The sequence below is a fragment of the Urocampus carinirostris genome, chromosome 6, assembly GCF_059441175.1.
Source record: "Urocampus carinirostris isolate Australia breed hairy pipefish chromosome 6, RoL_Ucar_1.0, whole genome shotgun sequence".
Taxonomy (NCBI): domain Eukaryota; kingdom Metazoa; phylum Chordata; class Actinopteri; order Syngnathiformes; family Syngnathidae; genus Urocampus; species Urocampus carinirostris.
Window position 1 is genome coordinate 9,871,659 of NC_142354.1, and position 23,941 is coordinate 9,895,599.

General features: G+C 37.5%; 1 protein-coding gene across 2 annotated transcripts in view; it reads right to left on the minus strand.

The window, feature by feature from the left end:
- foxp4 (forkhead box P4) overlaps positions 1-14,356 on the minus strand; it is a 167,479-nt gene extending 153,123 nt beyond the window's left edge. For both annotated transcript variants that reach the window (XM_088337790.1, XM_088337789.1), the window contains exon 1: positions 13,897-14,356. The gene's annotated coding sequence lies outside the window, so the exon portion shown is untranslated. The remainder of the gene's footprint in view (positions 1-13,896) is intronic.
- Between the last annotated feature and the right edge of the window lie 9,585 nt (positions 14,357-23,941).

Genomic DNA, 23,941 nt, shown 5'->3' on the forward strand with positions numbered 1-23,941 from the left:
TAATCGTCGATTAAGAGAAACGCCTCGGATGGTTACGCAACATGGCCGCCCGACAGCGTAAGGTGGTCTCCCCTCCACTCGACGAGTAAAGTAAACAGCAGCGCGGCGTGAAGTGTCTAATTAGGCGCTAATTACTCGGCGCTCGTTAGTAATGCAAATGAGATTACGTCGGCTTAATGTCCGCCACGGCGCTCCTTAATCGGGGCCTTTTCAAATTCAATTAGCCGCTCGTTAGCATATGAAAACAACAACAAATGGCAACTTTGGCCTCATGACTGACGCTAATTGAATACCAGCGTCGCCGATTAATTGGCCGTTAGCGAAGGAGCTCGTCTGCTGGAACCGTAGACGTTTTCGTTTGAAGTCGAAAGGGACCCGGGTGTCGTTTAGCGCTGCATTGTGGTGGGAAAAAAAAATTGGTAAGGACTATTTCATTCGAATAATAAGCAAAAAGACATGGACTATAACATGGACTTGATATTTGGTCAGCCATCTTGGTGCTACGGTTGCCCCAAAAACCAAAAAGCTTTCTTGATTTATTCTACTGCTGTTGTCAATTCTTTTTTTCATTTTCTCACTTTTTCCTTTTTTTTCCCATTCCTTTCTGTCTTTTGGTGTTTTTCCTTGCTATTCCATTTTTCCTTTTATTTCTTTTTTCCTTTTTTTCTGTCATGATTACCGATGTGAATCACCTGTTCCCGCTCCTTTGGCGCCAACTGCCTCAGACTCTGATTGGCTCCCTGTCCCTATTTAAACCCACTCCTATCTGTCCCCTTTTGTCAGTCCGTCTGCTGACCTCAGTAAACACTAGCCAAGCCTTTTTCGACCCCGACTCCCACCTGTTTTTGCTCCTGTCTGTCCCCCGGCTGCGACCCGTTTTTGATACTGACCACGTCCCAGCTTTCGACCTCTTTTTGTGCCCGACCACGTCTAATCTCCTTTTCTGACTAACAACTCGCTTACGACCCCGACCACGTTTTTCTCTTCTGTCCCGGCTACTGACCCGTTTTTCCGTTCCCGACACTGCCATTGCTCGTTACGGAAGATCCACTTCCGCGTTCAGAACGACCTGCTTCCCGCTCCCAGTGATCACCGGATCGTGGGCGCAACCCTTTCTCTTTCTTTCAATAAAACTTGTGAGAAACTCAACGCAAGTGGGTCCTGTCTCTGTTCGGATTCCCTTTTCTTTTACGTTTCTTTAAATTATGTCTACATTTCTTATTCATACAAATATTCATACGTTTTGATTCATTGATATTTATATATTACTGTATATATTATTTACATCTAGGTTTTATTCTCTATATTTCTTATTTATTTTTATATATTTTAAACATAAATATCATTATTCTATTTATTCATAATATTTTATAGTTTTGCGAGTAGTCAATTTAATTTATGTAACTGTATATATGTATACAATTTTAATTTAGGAAATAAATCTATATTTTTATATTTATTTTTATTATTTTAAATATACAGCAATAGATACATAAACATACCGATGGGGTAATTTATTTTATTTTTTTTTACGTATTTTTCACATTTTTAATGAAAAAAAATACTTAGAAATTTCGGTATTTTTGACGTAATGATTGTATTTAAAATTTTCTCTCATCCCTTGTTTTTTATTTGTATATATATATTTACATTTATATACAATTTATGTATATATCTATATATGTTTTTATTTAAAAGATAAAATATTGAAAAATAAAAATCATATGTACAATGAGCCTATTAATTTTTAAAATATTTTTTAGTATAAATTTGATCATTAAAATGAACAAAGAATATTTAAAAACAAGAAATAATATTTATTTTATTTTTTTTACGTATTTTTCACATTTTAATGAAAAAAAATACATAGAAATTTCGGTATTTTTGACGTAATGATTGTATTTGATATTTTCTCTCATCCTTTTTTTTTGTATATATATTTACATTTATATACAATTTATGTATATATCTATATGTTTTTATTTAAAAGATAAAATATTGAAAAATAAAAATTATATGTACAATGAGCCTATTAATTTTTAAAATATTTTCGAGTATAAATTTGATCATTAAAATAAACAAAGAATATTTAAAAACAAGAAATAATATACTTAAAATGATAATTTTTTTCCAAGTAAGCAATTTTTAGTATTTTAATTGACATATCTTAGATTTCCCTTTCCTTTCCATGAAATGTTTAAGTTAGACTAAAATAAAAAAAGAACACTTAATGAATAAATCGTAATTAGTCGGCCATTTGCCTCCTTGCCGAACGTCGATTAATCGTCTTTTCGTTTTTTTTTCTTCTTCTTCGCCTTAATCAAAGTGCAACATCCTTGAAAAATTAATTTGAGTCCGCTCCTTATCAGTTAATTAAATCGGCTCGCCGCTCTTTTATTTTCCGATGAATACGATTGTGCCTTCACAAAGCGCCGGCCCCCTTTTCATCAAACGGCCAATCGGATTTCTTTCAACGTCTTCATCTTTTTTTTATGATGATTATTATTATTTATTTTGTGTGTTTTGTTCTTTTCCCCAATCTCAACCGCTAAACGGGGGATATTCCTTTCTCGTTAATGAAGAAAATTGGAAAGGAGGCGGGGCCAAGAGGACAAATCGAAAAAACTGAAAGTCTTATAGCCCCAGGATGTAATAGTTGACCACTAGATGGCACGGTTTGTCTCATGCCGACGAAAACCAGTGGCAAATGCGCGCGGCGTAGCAGCAAGATGCCAGAGAAATATTTGACCACTAGATGGCACCGTTTGTCTAATGGCGACGAAAACCAGTGCCAAATGAGCGGAGCGTAGCAGCAAGATGACAGACAAATATTTGACCACCAGATGGCACCGTTTGTCTAACGGCGATGAAAACTAGTGCCAAATGAGCGCAGCGTAGCAGCAAGAGGCACAAAAAAATATTTAACCACTAGATGGCACCGTTTGTCTAATGGCAATGAAAACTAGTGCCAAATGAGCGCAGCGTAGCAGCAAGATGCCAAATAAATATTTGACCACAAGATGGCACCGTCTGTCTAATGCCGACGAAAACCAGTGCCAAATGAGCGGAGCGGAGCAGCAAGATGACAGACAAATATTTGACCACTAGATGGCACCCTTTGTCTAACGGCGATGAAAACTAGTGCCAAATGAGTGCAGCGTAGCAGCAAGATGCCAAAGAAATATTTGACCACTAGATGGCACCGTCTGTCTAATGCCGACGAAAACCAATGCCAAATAAACGCAGCGTAGCAGCAAGATGGCAGAGAAATATTGCGGCGTCTCTAAGAAGGGATTCTAGTAAGTAAAATAAATCTCTCCAGCTATAATTTTTTTCTATTTTTCTCCTTTTTTAAATTCCAAATTCTGTATTTTTTCTTGTTTTTTTTACCGTTTTTTAAATTTTTTTCTTTCCATTGCGTTCCCATTTGTATTTCTTATTTCCTTATACTTTTCTTATCCTCACTTTTCTTCTTTCTTTTTTCTTCCTTTGCAAAAGGCTAGGCAAAACAAAGTTGTCTATGTAGTTTGTATATTTCCTTGTGCCTTGTAGCACTCATTTTCAGTCGCATTACATAACACAGCGAGATCTAGCGGTCATATATGACACGCTGTCTCTTGGAGAGAATCAGCCAGGAATATTTCAGTGATTGGATCATTATTTGGGTGGTTTGAATAGGAATATCTCAAGATTTCAAGAGGAAGCCATCCACTTGGTCTCATCAGACCGTAAAACCACCACTCCCCCATTCGCTTAACCGGGGGGGAGGGGAGTCTTCGCACATCCTTATATCTGCCCTGGGTTTTTTTCATCCTGGATTCTTAAATAGCACAAACGAGCACACTCTCAATTTCCCCTTCGGTTAACCCTATAGGGAGGAGGACACAAAAGGCGGAGAGGGGTGGTACATGCTACACCTCTGTAGGAGCACCTTGACCTTTTTTGCTCGTTTGGAATGTTAGGGCTCTTATTTTTTTGGGTTCTTGTTTTCTAGTAGGAACGAAAGAACTATATATATATATATATATATATATATATATATATATATATATATATATATATATATATATATATATATATAATAAATATAAATATTATTTTTATATTTTCATAGAAAAAATAGATCTCTAAAATATATTAAAATTAGCATTTTTTTTAACTTCTTTTTCAAATAATTTATAGAAATATTGTATTTAATAAATCAAATACTTAAATTGAAAGTCTCATCTCATCTCATTAGCTGCACCGTTTATCCTCAGTAGGGTCGCGGGGGTGCTGGAGCCCATCCCAGCAATCATCGGGCAGTGGGCAGGGGACACCCTGAACTGGTTGCCAGCCAATCGCAGTTAAATTGAAAGGATTTTTTATTTTTTAAAGCAGTTTAATTAGAAAATTAGATAAAATATATCTAAGTTTGAAATTGACTTCTAATTTGGATAAGCCAATTAAACGATAACATAAGTTATTAAATTTGAGGAATGAGGAGGAAAAAGGGCAGCACGGCGGAGCAGTGGTTAGCGCGTGTGCGGCACAGTTCTGAGGTCATGGGTTAAAATCCAGCTACCAACCTTCCTGTGCGGAGTTTGCATGTTCTCCCCGTGCTTGCGTGGGTTTCCTCCGGGCACTCCGGTTTCCTCCCACATTCCAAAAACATGCATGTCAGGTTAATTGGCCGGTTCAAATTGTCCCTAGGTGTGAATGAGCGAGTGAATGCTTGTCTGTCCCTGTGTGCCCTGCGACTGGCTGGCAAGCAGTTGAGGGTGTCCCCTGCCCACTGCCCGAAGATAGCTGGGATGGTCTCCAGAACCCCCGTGACCCTACTGAGTATAAGCGGTTCAGATAATTGATGGATCGATGGATGGATGGATGGAGAAGGAAAAAATATATATCTAATCTAATTATTTATTATAAAATAATGAGATAAAAAAACTAAAGTAAAGTATAAAATGTGATTATTTTTTTATTTTTAAATTGACAAAACTAAAATCAAAAGATTCTCATGTTTTTAAATTTATTTGAAAATTCAGTAGAATAATAAGAAAATACATTAGCATTTCATATTCATTTTACAACATAAATCATATTAAATGAATTAAGATCCAAGTCTTGAAATAAAAAAATATCGACTTGAAATATTTTTTATTATCAAAAAAATATATCAAATTACTTAAAAATATATAAACCTTCTACAGTATATATGTATATATTTATACACATATATACATATATATTTTTCTTTATTCGAGAAATGAGATTGCTCTTTTTTTTATAAAAAGGAGAAAATCTTTAAATTATCAACATTTTTTGTTTTATTAGAAAGCTGATATTACTACATTCTAACTTTTAGTTGTTGTTTTTTTAGTCAAATAGAAAATATGAAATAAAATAAGCAAATTTAAAAGAAGCTATTAAATCTATTTCCCCTTGCTACCTCCATGCGCAGATCATTTGTAAAAGTAAAAAAAGAAAATAGTAATCTGCTGCCCCCCACTGGTATGGATGAGTGTTTCAGTTACTCAACTGATCACTGAAGGAAGCGAAGATACTGAACAATGATATCCTTTTTTTTGCAACGCTAAAATTGGCACAACTTCGGATGGAGGGATGTTGTAATGGTGGTCTGTGAAGCCCTTTGAGACCTTCTGTGATTAAGGGCGTCACAAATAAACATGAATTATTTGAAGAAATATTATTAATTTAGGTTTATTGGGATTATTAATAAAAAAGATTAAATAATCTTGAAAGAAGAAAAACAAATCTTCAACATATTCTGCCGGCGGTGTAAGAATTTTGTATTTATTTTTTTTGATTCAGGGCAGACGGATGTCAATAAGGGGGTTGACGTCTCACGGTCCTATCAGGGGACAGTCAGATCCTTCTCAGGACGGCTGCCGTCGCCCATGCTAATGGCTAAAGTTGCGCCGAACCACCCAGATCCAGAACCAACACTTGTAGCGTAAAAGACATCAGCGACACTTTGAGCAATACTTGACAGATTAGAAGCGGAGTGAAAATCACGTGGGACGTTCAGGACCAGGAAAAAAAAAAAGGAATATCAAATGGATGGGAAGGAAGCTGCCCTGAAGGAAAATCCATAAGGAGAATAAAGCTGTCAGCAGCCGGATAGAGAAAATGACGGGCGGCACAAAAATGATCATTTAAACCAATATGATAAAGTCACTGCTTGCAACGTCTGCTTTTTTTTCATAGGATCTCACCAAATATATTTATCTATCTATCTATACACACACATATATATATATATATATATATATATATATTTGTATATATATTCATTTATTGGAATAAAATTGCCTATTTTATTGTTTTTCTGATTTAAAAAGTAAAAATGTACTATATTCTTTTTTAAATATAATGATAGACATGACATGAAATTTGGGGGAAAAGGTAAAACATATAATGGAACTCGTATTTATTTTGTTTGTTTCGAAGGATTTGTTGAAATTTCTAAGTGAACAATATATTTGAAAGATTTTTTTAATGAAATATTATTATTTAATTACATTTCATGAAATTTCTTAAAATCAGAATATCTTCCAATGAACATTTTTTAAGAATTTAATCACGGATTAAATTAATTTTTAAAATTCAGGTTAGACTTAAATCATAATAAGATTAAAAATATTTTAGATTTAACTGGAGGGATGTTGCCTTTTTTTAAATAAGAAAAATATATAAAATATTTAAACGGATACCTTTTATTTTAAGATCTAAACTAACAAAAAAATAAAAATGCAATATTCCTTTTTTAGTAAAGAAATGAGATTAAAATCCATAAAATTAGAAACTAATATTTCATTTGTTTTAAAGTAATTCTCGCAATTACATGAATTATACATTTTAAATGAGCAATTCTTTAGATTTGATGATAAAAAACAGGAACAGTTTTCAAATCAGAAATTTTAAATTGAAAAATGTTAGAGCTGAGTTTAAAACTAAGATGAAAGTTGTAAAAACCTGAAAAATATTTCAATTAACAATTTGAAAAAAATAAAAAAAAACTTGCTAAAATGTCGTAAAATTGGACAAATCGTCCTTAAAATCGGTTAAACAGTGGTTATTTATTCGTACTTACACTAGACAACAAGTCATGTTTGTTCGTGACGCCCTTAATCACAAAGAGTCTCAAAGGGCTGCATAGACCACAGATTATTGCTAGTCACAGACTATTATGACACCATCCCCTGATATAAAACCGACTGAGGGCAAGGAAAAACTCAAAAACCTCAACACAATACTTAAAATAGGTAAAACAGTCTAAAATTTTGTGTATTCTAAGAATATTTTTAAATTAGACAAACTTAAATGAAGATAATCTGCCTGGGGGGAAATTTCTTTCTGAGCAATTCCGATTCCTGCAGACTTGACAGTGACCGGGCCCCCACCCCAGTGACCCGAGTGCTGCAAGAGAGGTGGCAAGCGTGCCCCGGAGAGGCTTATCGAACCCTTCCCGGGACGTAATGCCTCAACTCCTCTCGAAATACTTTGCAGAAATACACTCGGCCTTACTCAATTCACCCCAACTGTGCCCCCCCTGCACCCCCATCTCATAGGAAACGGTCCCTTCCTCTTGGAAGTGTCGCCTCGCTACTTCCCGCATCCATCACATGAGCAGAATTGCACTTCGTCGGCAGAAAATTGACATATTACGTGGGATTTTTTGTAATTTGTACTTAAAATAAGCTTAATTACAAATTAATATGAATATGTATTTTTCTCTCTAATGTTGGTTAAAAAATATTTCTTGAGTATATATTTTAGTTTGAGGAATCATTTAAAAAAATATAAATATTATGATATAATAAATATAATATATAATAATGTAAAAACCATAATTACTTGAAGAAATATATTTAAAATAATTTCTTAAAATAAAAAATGTTTTTTGTTCCAAGACTGAAGATTAAATTCCTTATAAAATGTCAAAATACCACGATATCAATTAAATATATTCAAAACGCAAATTAATTATATTAAAAACATGTATTATTTATATCTAAAGAGCTTAATTCCAGATTGTTATACTCCAAAAATATGAAAATATGAACTGCATCTATTTTAGTTTTAAGAAACAAAAAATATTTAAGAATGATTAATGACAATATAAATAAACCTAACTATTTCAAGTATAAAGAAATGTATTCAAAAGTATTCCTTAAAGATAGAAAAACCGTTTTGTGTTTCAAGACCGAAAATAAAACACATTTGAAAAAAATAAATAAATTAATTAAAAAATGTGAAAAAATACTTAGAATATTGCTTAAAAAATGAACAAATATTTGTTCCAATACAATATGCAAAAATAGTTTCAAGCAAAAAAAAAAAAAAAAAATATATATATATATATATATATATATATATATATATATATATATATATATATATATATATATATATACCGCAGCCATATCCCCCTAGTGGGAGGTGGCTTGAGTCATTTCTGGCTCTTTTTGGGAGATTGATATAGAGGAGGGGATTCCCAGCCACCTCGCTCAACCCAACTGAGGTGTTGGGAGTCATTAGGTGACCAAACCCCCCAATTCCAACCCCTAATGCTGAACGCCAAGCAGGGAGGCACGGGTACCAATGTTTAAGTGTTAGGTATGACTCAGCCGAGGCTTGAACCACATATAATATTTACAATATTGCAAATTCCTAAAATTACTAAATTTATTTGTGTGAAGACGCAAGATAAATATATTTAAAGTATATATTATAGATTGCATATAACAATTTACTCGATTTGCAACTACAGTGGAACTGTTTAAATCTTGGCTAAAACATGGCATATGAATGACTTATATTTTATGTTGACAATATCAGTGTATTATTTATTATTGCAACATCCATTGCAGCCTGGTCTTCCAGAAAGGGGGATGATCTCATGTGCGGTCCTGATTTTCCTCATCTTGAGGATTTTGAGTTTTTCCTTGCCCTCATGTAGGTTTTAGATCAGGGGATTGTGTAGTGTGCACATATCTATGGTCTGAGAAGCCCTTTGAGACTCCTTCTGATTAAGGGTGTCTCAAATAAACATGACTTTAGGTTTTTGATTTTTACCTTGCCGTCATGTTGGTTTTAGATCATGGGAGTCTTAATGGTTTGCAATGATCTGTGCAGCCCTTTGATACTCCTTGTGATTAAAGGCCAAACAAATAAGCAGGACATTGAAATTTAGCTATTTAAGTGACTTATTAATTTCTATTTATTTCTTTTTTTGTAGTGTCGGCACTCAATCAGAAAAGTGTAGCTTACAACTATGGAATATTTGTCATTAGTTTCTGCACTTGATCTGAAAACCGAAGATCGAAAATATGTTCATAATTGTTTTATTTTCCATCGCGGCGAGTGCTCACAGGTGTCCCGAAAACCCATCTCATCTTGCAAAAATGCGCCGGGATTAATTTGAGGCCGCACACAAAGACACACACAAAGACACAGAACCGCACTCAAAGACACACAACACTCCCCCTAAATAACATGCTCAATTTGAAGCACATGTATAATCAGGACCCAACGCGTTCCCCGCCCGTCAATCACTCGTAAACGCAACCTCAAGCTTTCTCCCACTTGCTGCGCTATCGTGTCGCTAACATCTCCGATATCATTGCCACCTACGCCGTTTGCGCGTTCTCACCCGTCCTTGCATCACTTCATCCCTAATGAAAACCTGAGCGTCCCCTTTTTTTCCCTGACACGTGCCGACGCTCTCCAGCATCACTTTGCGTCCACTCGTTGGCGTCCCTTTTTTTAATGGAGTCGACTCTCCCTCAATAAAAAAAGAAATGTAAATTACACTCATGCACACAATAGAAGGTGAGAGGACCCTCCAAAACGGAGTTTACGCACTAAAACCATAGCAGCTGGCTTGAAAGCCCCCGCGGATTCTTTGCGATTTGGAGCGGAGTCAAACGGGAAGAACCACACACACTGAAGGTCCGGGCCGATACCGCAGACGGAAGAATCGCGCACACTTAAGCGCAAGGTCCGGGGCACCGCAAAGGGAACCTGACGCGGAAAAGACGCAGCTGTCGAGATGGATGACCGAGGAAAACCAGAGAAGAAGAGACCATCGGAGGATAAAAAGTTACACACTCACTTCAAAATCAATGCATTTTCTTGAGAATTGAGTCAAAATAACATGATAGATAGTTGAGTGTGTTCTTAAAAGCAACAACAAAACAAGTAGATATCAAAATTGTCAGGCAAAAAAAGCGCATCTCTTTTTTTTCTCATGCCATTCCTTTACTGGCATTAATCAATATATATATATATATATATATATATATATATATATATATATATATATATATTAGTCACTGACATGTGGCTTGAAAACATGCATGAAGAGCAAATATTTCGAGACACTGTCCTGTGAAAAAAACATATCTCGATGATAAAACACTCCTACATTTTATAACAGAGCCACCTCAGTAATTATATATATATATATATATATATATATACATTGTCACTATCATATGAGTTAAAAAATCATATCTATACAGAAAAGGTTTACCTCCATTTTCCACACTTCATTAACTGGCATTTCAAATGTAAATACTGCAAAACTTTTGTGCAGAAAAACTCCAGAATATGTATCTTCATTGTCACATAAAAAGAAAATATATCTCTAGATAAATATTTGATGACCATATATGCTTTAAAATACACAAAGAAAGACAAATATGCACCATCACTATCACTGTCATGTTAAAAAAAACGTTTCTCCTTTTTGTCATGCTTTAAAACTTGTCGGCGTTTATAATCTAAATAAAATCTTGTGCAATTTTTGGGCGGACACACTCCAGAATATATGTACGATATTGTCAACTTGTCTATTTATGTCATGCTCTACCTGCATTTGAAATCCAAATCCTGCAATATAACGACACACCTTTATAAATACAATCACTTTTAAGCATAAAGGGTTATTTTTCTCCATTTATCTCATGTTTTACCTTTATCAGTAATAATATAAATAATATAATAATATCTAATAGAATACTAGAAAATTGGGTGCCGACAGCCCAGAAGAATCCAAAATACAAAGATTTTCCTTTTTTTGCACTTGTAGAATTTTCAAGGCCTTTTTAGTATAGTTACTATTTTTATGCCTTAAATAAACTTGGCGCAACACAACTCAAATTTTCATTGAAGATTAAAGAAAAACAGGCTTTTTAAAGTACAGCGACTCATATTTATATTTCCTTATTTCAAATTTGGCAGAAATACTCCAAAAGAATCCAAACGATGCCAAATGTTTTCCCTTTATGGAATTGTTGAGGCTTCTTTTAAAGGAATGACCTTATTGCGGGGTACAATATGACCCAATTTGCATTCTAAAGATTAAATAAAGACAGAAAATGAGAGTGGCAAATAATTATAGAACAACTTATTTTTACTCTAAATGCACTATAACACATTGATTTAGGCCAGAAAAACTGCAGAAGATTTCAAAATCTGCCAAGTAATTTCATTTATATACCTTTATGGAATATGTTGAGGCTTTAAAAGAGAATTAACTTTTTCCGTATGAAAAAATAAATAAAATAAAGGGTGAAAAGAAAGACCAACACCTCGGAAGAAACCAAAACATATTTGATATTGCCCCCTTTTTCTGCCTCTATGGAATTTTTGGAGTCCTTCTGATGGAAATGAACCATTTTTTAAAGTTTCTCAATACAGCACGACTAAATTTCTAAAAGCAAAGAACCAAAATACGATGACAATTAAAAATGGAAAAACATCACATGACAGCGACAAACATTGGTAAAGCATAACTACAATAACAATACTGCACAATTTAGGTGCAGGAAAAACCCCAGAACTACCCAAAATATCCCAAAAGTTATAGTTGATAAAAAGTCAGGGGAAAATCTCCCCACCTTGCATTATCCCATTTCAAGACAATTAAAAAGAGGCCCTGAGTGCATTCTCACCTCTTTTTAAACCAATTAAAACGTGTGACAGCGGAAACCTCAAAGAGTATGCATCTTTTTATTCTCGTGCAATTCAAAGAGATGAAATATGACAGGGGAAAAAAAGAATACATTGTACATAAAAATCAATTTGAGTCATCAATCAAACGGGAAGCATGCTTAACAAGCCGCAATGAATTGCTAACGTCCACTGGCCACAAATTTACATTCAGCTGCTCTTTGATTTTTTTTTTTCCTCTAACACCGAAGAAAACCCAGCAAAGTATTCTCTTATCCCTCTACAAATACTTTTAACCATCATAGAATGGCCGCAACTTTATTTCCAAAGCAAAAGAAACAGGACTCGGAAGAAATCGGCCCCTTATAATTTCCCCAAAAGTCAAAAACGGCTTTTGAAAAGAAGGTATTGTTCACTGACCTTTTGACTACAGAACCCCACTCCCCTCCCTACATCCCCCTCTCTTTCTTTTTTAACACAATAAGGTTTTTTTTTAATCATCGGCTCACGTTTAAAATAAAATAACAATAAGGAAATGGAAATGTGTGAGAAAACTCACTTGTTGTAAACTTGGGGGGGGGCGCAAAAAAGACATTGCTCATCAATAATAATATGAGGGTCCAACTTACACTTCTAATCCCATACATTAACATTTTGAAGTTGGTAAATAGAACAAGCTTTCGACTTCAACGTGTAGAGGGGTGTGCAAAGATTTCTCGTCACCGGTTATAAAGTTATGTGTGGAATTAAATTGTGAAAAAAACGACTGGGAGAGGAGGAAAAGGAAAGAGATCGTCAATAAAGAGGTTGACTTAATCATTTATGACACTTTTGTTTCTATTTAAATGGGTTTCTTTATATCATTTTAAAACTGCGGCCCCCAAAAGGAGAACTAATTATTTAAACAGAATAATATGTTTTTGTCTATAAATAAAAATGTCAAACTTACTTCATGCAATCTGAATAGATCGTTTATTGGTGAATTTTAGTTGTCACCACCCCTCACAAAAAATTGGAGTAATCTATTTAAACGTTTTAGGGATTTGGAAAATGAGACAAAAAAGATACTTTTCTTGTCATTAAGACAATTAAAACGTACTTTTACCTCCATTTTAAACACTATTCCTGTGGTAACTTAAACTTATGTCTGTAATAATAAGTGGGGATGTGGGAAAAATCTATTAGTTTAAACATCTGGGGAGGACAGGCACACAAGTGAGAGTAATAAAGATACTTTTATTGTCAATAAAACGAGTAAAACTTACTCGATTAAGACATTTAATCTCAATTTAAATATAACATTTATTTGTATATTATTGAAGTAATAATACACTTAAAACGTATATGACAGGGGAAAAAAGAAAAATATATACTTTTCTGGTCAGTAAAACGAGTGAAACTTACTAATTTGTGACACTTTTATCGCAAACATTTCCTAATGTAATCCAAATACGTTCCAATTAACAAAACGTGAACAAGTTACTCTTCCTTTTCCTCCAGTTTTTCTGCGCAATTCCGGAGGCCGAACGACCCCAAAACTCGCAAGGCGACGCGCAGTCATTTCCACGTGCTCGTCCTAATAAATAAAACCAGAATCAACTCCTTTGAATATATTTTCCTCACAATTAAGGAAGCAAAACGACCCAAAAATCAACTTGACGCACGATTGTGCGCAAAAATTGCACGACGAAGCGCAGTCACGTCTAAAAGATTTAAACGAGAATATTCTATTTATCCAAATCGATGTTTTATCTCACAATTGTGTTAACGACCCCCAAACCTTCCCCGCGACCGCGCACGGCGATTTCCACGTGCTCGCGCAACTTCAAACTTTCTCCAACTCGGGAAAAAAAATAAAGCGCACGCACGAAAAAGCCGCGCGCGCGTGGACCTGTGCGTGGATTTGTGCGTGGAAGTGCGCGTGCGTGCATGAACCTGTTGTCTCTCGTGAGGGGGAAGAAGTCAAAGTTGGACGCCGGGCAGCGGTTGGACCATGTGGGCAGCAAAACCGGCTCCGGGGGGCCCCCCACCAGCACTCCGCGCGCCTCCACGGAACCAAAAATTTTGTTTTGGGTGGGGGGGGGAAGAAGCCAAACGATGTTGCAGGGGGGGGGGGGGGTTAGAATAAAAAAACTCAAAAAAGAGCGACAAAGACGACGAAAGCACTCGAGTTAGTCCAAAAGCTTCGTCGTCGTCTTCTTCTTTGTGCGTCCCAAACAATTGCAGCGCGCAACTTTTTCTATCTCTCCCCCCCAAAAAAAGAAGGGGAAAGGGGAAAGAAGAAGGCGTCCCCCGTTGTTTTCCTTCTTGTTGTTGTTTTTCTGCCCGTATTGTTATTTCGGATTCTTTTCTCGGGGGTGAGAGCGCCGCAAAGTAGTTGGTGGCGCCCGCTCGCTTCTTTTTTGTCATCCACTCTGACTGCAAAGCTAAAAAGCAAGGAGGGCGAGCGAGCAAGCGCGTGCGTGACAAAGTGTGTGTGAGAGAGAGAGAGAGAGAGAGAGAGAGAGAGAGAGAGAGAGAGAGAGAGAGAGAGAGAGAGAGAGAGAGAGAGAGAGAGAGAGAGAGAGAGAGAGAGAGAGAGAAAGGAGAACACGCACCAGCGTTGGTGCACCAGGACGGTTTAGCGCGCTACCGTAATGCTTGTAAAACACAAAGCAATATTATTTTTTTTGGTCTTCCTTCAACAAATCCAAAGTTTTTTGGGTGAAGTTATTCGTGAAACTTTAAAGGCCATTCACTTTCAAAACACAATGGAAGAAGGGAAGAAGACAAAGAAAATAGGGAAGAAGGAAAAAGAGCAAACAAAAAGCATGAAAGAGGGAAAAACTGAAAAAGAAAGAAAGCAAGTAGAAAGAAGAAAAACAGAGCTAGATATATGACTAGATACAGATACAAAATTGTTTTCCTGTGCAATTTCAGCTTTTCATTCCTCTCTTTCATTCTTTCTCCCTCTCTTTTTCTTTGCTTCCTGTGCCTTTGGAGGGGAAGCCCCCAACCTTTTGACCCCCTTGGCATCCCGGCTGGGTCTTGCCATTATGTCGCTCCCCAACAACAGATGGTCTGGGGGGTGGGGTTGGGGGGTTGCGTTTGGGGGTGCGCAAAAAATAAACAACAACCAGTCCAAAAACAAATCAAATGACGTTCCTTTCTTCTCATTGTTATTACGCAAAACCGAGATAACGGCGGGCCCGTCCAATGTATATAGGGCACAGTGTCTCAACTACAATTTAAAGTTATGGTGTCACACCAACCAGTCCGGCTCCATTTTTCCAAGTAAATCTTTACATACAAGCCCATTAAACAATGCATGTTCGCTGTTGAGACACTTTACGATTATACCCACCGAACAAAATCTAAACGCCCATAAATACCAGCAAAGCACCCGGAGTAACTTGATTGGGTGAACAGAAGAGATGGGTGGAGCTATGCACACATTACGCAAGAACTCACCTCTTTCTCTCTAAACATGTCGGTATCCTTCTTGTTTGCAGTATTTTGTGACATTTTTACAAAAGAACTTTGCTCGCACCTTGTTTTGAAACCGTGACAGTCAAAATGAACCTCAGCATTCTTATGTAACTGCAGAGGTGGATACATTTTAAGTGGGGTACTTGTATTGATGTGGGACAAAGGCTCTGGCATTATTTTTATTATATCATAAATTTGATCAAATTGTCAAACAGTGAAATAAAATGTGCTGAAGAACTTGCTTTTGTCCGGAGAGCAGTTTTGGCAGTGAAATTGAATTTTGTCTTCAAATATATATTCTATATAAAACTGAATAATTAAAAAAATATTTTGGTATTTTGACTCCATTTGGAAAGGGTTCCTGACCTCTGACATAGAGAATAATCAACACAGCCCAGAAGACTGCCATTCGCTCTCTACCCAGTCGAGAGGACATTGGCAGTTTTCTTTATCACCTCCGTGCAAAGCAAATGCATATGTATTTTTGTCCGTCCTACCACCCAAGAAAAGAAGGAGTTTAAATATCAGCAACGTCGTTCACAGGCAGTCAGATAGGTTACACTGGATGGGAAAAATGCCCCCAAAAGGCTGACAGAGCTCTTCTGGTTCTGATGACTTAGCATTTTTTCAGCAACATAGAGAAATAGGAAGAGTTTACAGCTGCTTTTCAACTTTCAGTCTTCAGTTTTGTTTACTCCTTGGATTCTCTGCATCTTGAGGGTAATCTTTTGCAAACAATGACATATTTGGGAATTTTGTCTCAATCTGGACTCTCTCCCTCTCCTTTTCTATCTTTTTTTTCTTTTCCTCTCTCACTTTCTTTTTCTCTTTTTTTCTTCTTACTCACCCACTCTCTCTCTTTTTTCTTTCTTTCTATTTTTCTCTTTATTTTGCTTTTTCAATCTTTTTTCTCAATTTCTCTCTAGCTCACTCCCTTCGTTTACCTCCCTCTTTCCCTTGCTCACTCTTGTTATCTCTCTCCCCGTCTCTTTATCTTCTTTCATTCTTTTGATTGTTCTCGCTTATTTTTCACTTTCTTTCTGTTTCTCTTTCTCTCTCTTTTTTTCTCCCTTTTCTTTCTTTTGTGATCGTTCTATTTATTTAACTCTTTTTCTCTTTTTATGTCTATTTACCCCCTCTCTTTGTTTCTCTTACTCTGACTAACTGTTATCTTTCTCTCTTTCTATCTATCTCTTTCTCACTTTCGTCTCTCTCCTATTCACCCCATCTCGTTTATCTATGCATGTCTTTCTTGCTCTCTTTTGTTTCACTATTTTTCTCCCTCTCTTTCCTTCTCTAACTCTGTCTTTCTTTTTGTCCTATTTCACTTTCTTTCTCACATCTCTCTCTTTCTTTATTCTTTCTCACCACCTTTCTTTCCACCTCTCTTTCTCTCTTCTCTTATTCTTTTGATCATTCTTTCTCGCTTCCTTTAATTTCCTTCTTTTTCTGTCTTTCTTTTCTTTTTTCTCTCTTTCTCTGTCTATTGTGCTGCCTTTCTCTCTCTATTTATCTCACACTTTCTCCCTTTTTTGTCTTTCTTAGCTTCTCTCTCTTACTTTGTTTACCTTTTCTCTCCCTTTCTTTCCTTTTCTCTTAATGTGACTTCCTTTTTTCTCTCTCCCCGTCCTTCTCTTTGTTGCTCTCTTTCTCCATCTCTTTCTTTCTATCTGTTAAACCCACGTGGTCCCCAGCCCAACTGAGTTTGACACCCTTAGCTCAAAGCAAAAAGAAAAATACATACTACGGGCCCTCGAAGTGAGACGAGCGGAGGCTTCTTCATCCACGGTTGACACAAAGTGAGGAAAAGCGAGTGGCGACCCCGCATCTCGGCCCCTCTCGGACAGCAGATAAGTCTTTCTCCTTCCAATTTGTGCATCCTCTTGTTAATCAGGCGGAGAAATGATCAAAGTGGACAGGTAATTAAATTAACACACAAGTGCCTTCATGAGCTGACTTGGCCGCACTACAAGTTTTTTTTTTTTAAATCCTTTCTAAGCTTAATTAAAGGAAAATATGACCACGCTCACACGAAGTGTCACCGAGGCCGAAAATCCGCCACGCTTTTATGTTTTTTTGCTGAATCCGTTTCGGTTAATGCACTGTCTGTAGGCTGATATGAACAAATAGGGAACTTTAATTTCCCACATTTATTCACGCTCATATTTTAAAATAAACCAAGAAGTCAAAGTTTCGGTGCGCCATTTACACGAGGTTTTACGGTAGTGTATTACCGTGTTTGGGCAATGATTGACAATCGCAAAAAAACGGGAATGGAGCCCGGGTAGCGGCTGCGAGAGCGCCGAATCCTAACCGCTAAACCACCACAGATATAGATGACATCCGAATCCTGACATTGCTATTCACGGTACCAGAGACAAATGTTAAAGAAAGTATACCTAAAAAATATGAACACAGTGGAACCTCGGTATTCAAACGCCTTTCAGTTCGAACAAATCGGTTCTCAACCAAAAATTTCGAGAAATTCTTCGCTTTTCGTTCAAAAAATGGGAGTTCGAACGCTGGTACGCTAGGGTGCGATGCTGAGCGGCGTGCGGGTGTAGATTGCCCCCACCCCTGGTGACCAACTTGTAATATCGGTGAACAGAGTGTTTTAGCACCTTATTATGCCTCCGAAGAAGGTCGGTGCAAGCAGCAAAGTTGCTACGGGTGAAAAAAGAAGAGTAGTGCGTACAACTATTGCATTTAAGAAAGAAATATTAGCAAAATATGAAGAAGGTGTGCGAGTTTCCCTTCTTTCGAGGGACTAGAGCATGGCTTCTGCAGACCACCACAAAGGTAAGAAATCCTATTCATAATTCATTTCTTTATCCTTTAACCGCTCACCACTTTTTGTGGAGACCCGGGTGCTAAATGACATGTAAACGACCTGATTTTTTTTATTTTTACACGTTCATGTTAGCGTAATCTTTTGTACGGAAGATTACGCTAACGCGAACGTATGGTTAGCCTGGGTTAGCTTCATGTTTACGTTCATGGTAAACATTCAGGGTGTTGGAACGGATGAAAACGATTTTACATTACTTTTAATGGGAAAAACGATTTCGGTGATTGAACAAATCGGTTTTCGAACAGGGTTCTGGAAGGGATTATGGTCGAGAACCGAGGTTCCACTGTAAATGCAAAAAAGCATGTATCAGACTTTGAAGGACATTAAATAGTTACTGTACATTTAAAGCTGGTATTGTGTTCAGAGTTTGCAAAACAACGGGAATTGAGCCTGGGTGGCGGCTGCGAGAGCGCCGAATCCTAACCGATAAACCACCAGTGATGTAGATGACATCCAAAGCATTCGATTTTATACTGTTATCCTGCCATGGTTATTCACGGTATCAGTGACAAATGTTAAAGAAAGTCTTCTAAAAAAAATATGAAATGCAAAAAAGCTGATGATGAATCAGATTTTGAAGGATAGTTACTGTACATTTTACGCTGATATTGTGTTCAGAGTTTATATCGCCAAACAATGCATTCAATCACTTGCAGCACAATTCATAGATATGGCAGTTTGTTCACAGCCAATCGAAACATGAGGCAAAAGACAGCCGGTGGTTGCCGATTTAGGTCGGCCATCTTTGTATCGCATGTGATTCACATGCTTGTACAGTGCCACCTCTACTTATGATTCCATTTCCTTCTGAGAGTATCTTAATGTGTTTTGTATCGAAAACAATTGGTAGGGGGGAGGTTCGTCCCTTTTCCTCAGCCATAAAACGAATTTGGATAAGTGTGAAATGGATAAAAGCATGCCGGCGCCCTCACCATCATCTCAATGTACAGAGGCTTGATGGGAAAGTTATTTGTTCAGTAGTAAGTGTTTTGTTTTTATGAAATTTAAGTTTACGCTTCTGTCGGTTGATTAGTCGTCAGTGTGAGTAAATGGTACCGTAAATAGAAACCTGGACACGCCTTAAAAAGTTACGTCACGTAACTTATTTTTTCTAACTAGTCATTATTTCCTCCGTTACAACAGCGTTATCGATACGGACGGTCAAAAGCAGCTCCATTACTTTGGCTGGGAAGGCTAACGACGGCGTGTCCCCACACACCTGACGCTAGGGCTGCACGATTTTGGATTTTATGTGCTTGTTTTGTTTTTGGGGAGAACTTAAACATCGTGACACGAAAATTAAACTCGAGACTGAGAGTATACGACTGTGAAAAACAGAATTGCGGTTGAATTAATAGTCCTTATTGTCATAATACAAAAGTACAACAAAACCAGAGGGCTACTCCTTTCAGTGTAAGAAAGCTATTTAGGGAGCGGCTGGCAAGCTACATGCTACCATCAGGTAACCGCAACTTCTGCAAGGTTTTTGTGATGATTAAAATACAAGAGTCACAAATGTAGCGGTTTTCCACGAATGGTAGCTCCAAGTAGTCCGTTTCATGGGTAATGGATCTGGCTTTTGGCTTAAGAGTCGTTAGTCTAAGCCGTTAGCTACCATATAATTACCGAGAGGCTTTTCTACAGTCTTTTGGGATAAACTACGCTATCAGGTGTAGCGGCTAAAGGGTCGCTTGCTGTTTCTTCAGCCGCCCTACTTGCACCGCGTGTGATACATGGATACCAACTATGAGTTTTCACTTAAGATGCTTAGTTTGAGCTCAGAAAGTGATACAAAATTGCATACCCATCTTAAATTAAAGGGAGGGTGTGTAATATTCCGTGTCACCTAGTGGTTTGACAAACTTTTCATTCAGTAAAAAACAAACAAACATTGATTTGAATACTTGGGAAAAATACATGAACAATTGTATGAATGAAAAAAATCATAGGTCCAGAAAATGTTCCATTTCTTTTACATAGTGGAAGCCCTACCAAGAGGTCGCCGCCATGTTTGTCCGGCATCTTGCTGCTGCGCTGGTCTCTGGGGCACCGGTTTTCTAAAATGACGCACTAAGTCATGACAATTAAGCTAATCTATTCTATTCTTTTTTACAACAAAGATACTGAAAACAAACATGCCTGGTCACAAACTCGTTTTTTTTATTTTTATGAGTGATAATGGCAAAAAAAAAAAGCAAGGCAATCCTTGAGATATAGAATATGAACTTTTTTGTGAGTGTGCTTACAAGCTACTTGTGAGCACGTCCGAGATTTCTTTTGAAAACGTCCTGAGGCCGTCGTGCAAGGATACTTTCGTCCGTCCATTTCTTTTTAAACCTTTTCCAAATGTGATTTACTCTTAAAAGAACAGATTTTCGGTTGGATTCCAGCCACTTCGTAAGGTTTTAAAGGGACAGTGTGTAATATTTAGTGCCTCCTAACTTTCATTCAGTAAAATCAAAACAAAAACATTGATTTGAAGGACTGTCATATAAATATTATTTCTAATTACAAAGAAAAACACACAGGGTTCGTACACCATTTCCAAGGCCAGATTCAAGTACTTTTCAAGCACTTTCAAGGCCAATTTTTCCAGTACCGTCAAAGGAAAAAATTCATTTCAGAAACTGACTGATGACTAATATTACTTTGTGCTATTTCGTGCTGTTCCTGTCTATAATATTTTTGTGTCAATGGGCTGCTATAAACTGACATAATTTCTGCCATTCTGCTTTAACAATGCACGTGCCTCACACAAACGGGAATAGGGCTCAATAGGTGTTGGGTAATAATTGAGTTCAATATGGAAGACAAAGAAGGAAAGTACTGTATGTATAAAAAGCTGAAAAATGAGCCAAATTTGGACTTTTTTTTAATTATATTGATTACTCTGAAGCAGAGTACATTTAATCTTCTGGTCTTTTGTTTTTTTGTCTTACTTATTTTAATTTAAATATCTGTGTCTAGAAGTTATTATCATTTATTTGTAGCACCAAAGAGTTAATATTTTTAATTTCTATTTTATTGTTCTGCATTTTAAGGGGTTTTGTGTGGTCGTTCGAATTTAAAATTTGTTCAGTGTTTTATAAACTAAAATTGTTTTGTACTTTACAATTTTTTTTGTAGATCTGCAAATAATTTTATTCATATTTCGTGTTTCATTCAGGTATCCCCTGTAAAACATATGCAATTACTAATTATAAATAATTCTGTGCATAATGTTAGATTATTACTGATAATATTTCATTAAAAACACCGCCAAAAATTGATGAATCGTTTGTGAGCCGAAATAGCTTGCCCTTCTCCATGAGACGAGCCAAAAGAGCCGGCATTCTAAATAGAGCTGTGTTTTAGGTTCAACCAGTAAGGGGCGGTGATGCTTCACAAGACAATGCCATCACAAAAAGCCACCAAAGAAGGTCTGCCTTTGTCATTTTAATGCACTTTAAAAATAAATACAACGTCATGAATTGCTTGGTATATAAAATCAGACTGCAAAGAAACACAGCAACAATTTCAAGTATTTTTAAGCACGTCACACAAAATTCAAACATTTCCAGACCTCAATTTTCAAGCATTTTTAATGATTTCAAGCACCCGTATGAAGCCTAAAAAAGGATCATAGGTTGAGAAATTATCATGATTACTGATTTGACTCACCTGTTCCCACTCCTTTGGCGCCAACTGCCTCGGACTCTGATGGCTCCCTGTCCCTGTTTAAACCCACTCCTATCCGTCCCCTGTCAGTCCGTCTGTGAACCTCAGTTAACACCAGGTAAGCCTTTTTTGACCCTGACTCACACCTGTTTTTTGCTCCCGTCTGTCCCCCGGCTTTCGACCTCTTTTGTCCCCGACCACGTCGACTCTCCTTTCCTGGCTTACGACTCGCTTCTGACCCCGACCACATTTTTACTCTCCATTCCCGGCTACTGACCCGTTTTTCCGTTCCCGACACCGCCATCGCTCCCCACGGAAGATCCACTTCCGCGTTCTGAGCTACTTGCTTCCCGCACCTAGCGAACATCGGATCGCGGGCACAGCCCTTCCTCATCTCATCTCATTAGCCGTACCGCTTATCCTCATTAGGGTCGCGGGGGGGCTGGAGCCCATCCCAGTCATCATCGGGCAGTGGGCAGGGGACACCCTGAACTGGTTGCCAGCCAATCGCAGGGCACACAGGGACAGACAACTCATTCGCTCATTCACACCTAGGGACAATTTGGACCGGCCAATTCACCTGAAATGCATGTTTTTGGAATGTGGGAGGAAACCGGAGTGCCCGGAGGAAACCCACGCAAGCACGGGGAGAACATACAAACTCCGCACAGAAAGTCTGGAGCTGGATTTGAACCCACGACAGGTTCCCATGACATGAACTGTGCCGCACAAGCGCTAACCACTGCGCCGCCGTGCTGCCCTAGCCCTTCCTCTTTCCTTTAATAAAACTTGTGAGAAACGTAACGCAATAGGGTCCTGTTTCCGTACTGTTCCTGACAGAGTGTGTTTATTTATTTTACATAGTTAACTCTCTGCTTAGAGATCACTTCCATATTTGTCTGGCATCTGTCTGCTACACTGTGCTCATTTGTGATTCTTTTTATTTTTTAAATGAATGGAAATCAAATGCTATTTCCGGCCTCTAGAGGGCGAAAAATATGAAAAATGCTGACCTCCAGCATGCAAACTGATTCAAGTTAGTAGCGGGTGGGCGGGATGCAGAGAATATACTTGGACTGCTATAACTTTTGTTTTCCATTTAATTTTGATTTATTTCATACTATACAACAATTAAGGCAAAAAAGTATGTCTTTCATAGCTCCCACTTGAGTTGGTAAAGCGTGGTGAGATGGCTAAGGTTTAAAAGTGCATTCGCTCAACACATTTAATGCCAAACATGTCTTCTTTCCACATTGTTTGTGAATAAATCGCTTGTCAACAGTAATTATAACATGTAGGCTGAGTGATAAAGCATACCTGTAATACTACTGAGAAACTGTCAGGACCAGAACGGAGACAGGACCCACTTCCGTGTGTTTCTCTTAGTTTTATTGGGAAGAAGGGAAAGAATTGCACACACGATTCGTAGATTGCTGGTCGCGGGGAGCAAGTTGCTCAGACGCGGAAGTGGTATTTCGGTGGCGAGCGATGGCGGTGTGGAGAGCGAAAAAAACAGATTAGTAGTCGGGACGGGGGAGCAAAAATCGTGGTCGAGAACAGGAGAGAGTCAGGGTCGAAAAGCTAGCCTAGCTAGCTAAGGTTCGCAGACGGACTGACAACCGGTGACAGGGGGGTATAAAAAGTGACAGGGAGCCAATCAATGTCCGAGGCATTTGGCTCAGGTGCCTCGCATCAGTAATCATGACAGAAACAAAGCTAAATATTTTTTTACTGATCTGGCCTGCCTCAGCCCAAGGGAATTTGACATCCCTGCCCTAACCCCTTCACCCAATAAACCCTAACACCTTAACTATCCCTAACACTAACTCTAAACCCCCCTAACCCACTCTATCGCTAACCCCTTAACCCATAAAACCTAACACCACAGCCCTAACCATTAACCCCCTATAACCAAACTTCTTAACACTAGCCCTTAGCCCTAACCCTCTCTGACCCACTATCCCCTTAGCCTTAACCCTACATTTAGCAGATGTCCTTGTCCAA